Source organism: Gekko japonicus, unplaced genomic scaffold (assembly GCF_001447785.1).
Source record: "Gekko japonicus isolate JY-2015 unplaced genomic scaffold, Gekko_japonicus_V1.1 scaffold84, whole genome shotgun sequence".
NCBI classification, from domain to species: Eukaryota; Metazoa; Chordata; class Lepidosauria; order Squamata; family Gekkonidae; genus Gekko; species Gekko japonicus.
Window position 1 is genome coordinate 1,760,554 of NW_015159712.1, and position 2,579 is coordinate 1,763,132.

The window sequence follows — 2,579 nt, forward strand, 5'->3', positions numbered from 1 at the left end:
GTCCAATAAATACAAAAAAAAAAAAAAAAACGGGGGGGGGGGGGGGGGCTCAGCCAGAAAACTCTGGCAAACTGTCTGCATTGTGTGAAAGAGGATACTGTTGTCCAAATAAGTTTCTAAGTTCCACCTGCCGCCAGGCCTGTGGCCTAGAATTCAGTGTTGCCTGCATTCCTTTCCTTTGTGATGGTGACCCTGTGTTCCATTAATGAGAGCCATTCAGAATAAGCAGAGCTAAGCTGGATTCTGCTCTGTTAGCTGGATGGGATTCCTGCTTCTGCTGCTTCTGATAGAGTCAGGGCTCCTGGTGCCAAGTCGACAGAGGTAACAGCCAGCCACTCTAGCGTTGGAGTCTCTTCCACTCGCCAATATAGAAGGCATGCATGACTGAGCCCATAGCTGACTGTAACTCATAAATGTAGTTAGCAATGAAGGTGCTAAAGAGAAATGGCTCCTTTGATTTGAAACCCACCATTCCCTTCTCTTCAAAAATTAGCTTTCTGTTTCAGGAATCATGGTTTTCTGGTCCACGTAGGGCCAGGTCATCTCCTCTTAGTGTGGCATCCCTTAGTAAATTAAATCCATGCCAGCATACGTCAGTGAATAACACTCATGTGGTTTCTGAATGGGGATCATTCCCCGTTTTGGTCTCGCTGGCATTGCAAATTGTTGTCATTCACAGTGATACAGAACCTCCACATGGGGGGAGGATCCCCCAGATTTTAAAAAATTGATTGTTTGTATATTGCTACAGTGTTTTAGCATTGCAGCACTATATTTATTACAGATAATTTTAAAAGGAGGGGGAAAACCTACAGATGGTACTAAGGTGGACCGTGGTGGGTGGGAGAGGAAACAATAGGGAATTGCTCTGTGTGTGTGACAATGTAGAAATCCTCAGAAAAACTACTGCAGCTGGGGAGGCATGGCAGAGCTCTGTGCAGAAGTAAACAACCTAGAATTAATATTCCAGAGGCATAGAATCTGATTGGATCAGCCCGTCTCACTTGTCCAGCTTCTTATTTTAGTTTATTAAAGTCTGAATTACTGTGCGCTATTAAAATTCACTCATTCTTCTTTGGGGAGAACCTAGGTCAGGGATTGGGGACTTTATAGCCTCCCATTAACCACAAAGGTTCTCCAAGGAGAAGCCAGTGAACTTCAAATCTAAAGAATAAATTTCCGTAAGAAAAGGGATGATCCAAATTAAACAATGTGGTGGTATGATATTTTTTTTTAATGGTGAAACTTTCCCCCCCAGAATGCATGCTCATTATTTACTACATCTTGGTAAGTGTAGGTTTTCATAGAGCTTTTCAATGTGGTAACTATCCCTTCAAGAAAATACTGCCAACCACAGAAAGCAAATGGCTCTGGGCGAAACACAATAGCAACTATGTTTTTTAAAAGGTTCTACAGTGATCCAGTGTATTTCAAGCCTGTACACTCTTCATCAAGGAATACACATTTATGAAGTGTTCCATGAAAACTGATAAGTGCAAGAAAGAAGCACATCTTAGTTTCCTGCAACAGTATTTAAAGATGAAGATGTTTCATATAGAAAACAAAACAAAAATACCAATAAAGTGTTGAAGAACAGAAATCTGTATAATACATATTTTGAGGTTATAATTTTAAATGAGTATTTATAAAAGAAATAGGAATAAAAATATGCACTTTTGATTTCCAAGGAAAGAGAGAGTCTCAGGATGAATAATTGGGTCCAGCTGTACTCGACTGGTCGTGCTGGAGTATGGAAGGGGATGCACTATGCATCCAACTGAAAGTAACACAGCATGCCACTGATGTTAGATGTGCATTCTGATTTACGCCTAGTTACCAGTCCAGCAGCTGTTATATTAATAGATGTCTACTTCTGCTCACAGGTCTCCTCATCAGGATTCTGCCAGAGAAATATAATTTATTTTATTACAATAGGCTGCATTCCAAACTAAGTTTTTTGCTAATGGAAAACTTTCCAGCCTGTTCCATTCCCACTGCAGCCCACTGATCTTCCTGAAATGCTACTCTTGGGGGATGGAACCCTCAGGAATGGCACAAGTGGCCAATAAGGGGTCTACAGCAGAAGGGGGAATTGGCAGAAATTACACCAACCGCATGATAAAAAGTAGAGACATCACCCTGCCAACAAAAGTCCGCATGGTCAAAGCAATGGTATTCCCAGTAGTCATGTATGGCTGCGAGAGCTGGACTATAAGGAAGGCCGAGTGCCGAAGAATAGATTTTTTTGAACTATGGTGCTGGAGAAGACTCTTGAGAGTCCCTTGGACTGCAAGGAGATCAAATCAGTCAATCCTCAAAGAAATCAACCCTGACTGTTCCCTGGAAGGCCAGATAATGAAACTGAAGCTCAAATACTTTGGCCACCAAATGAGAAGGGAGCACTCACTGGAGAAGACCCTGATGCTGGGAAAGATTGAAGATCAAAGAAGACGGGGACGGCAAAGGATGAGATGGTTAGACAGTGTCATGGATGCAACAAACATGAAATTGAGCAAATTTCAGAGGACAGCGGAAGACAGGAGTGCCTGGCGTGATCTGGTCCATGGGGTCGCGAAGAG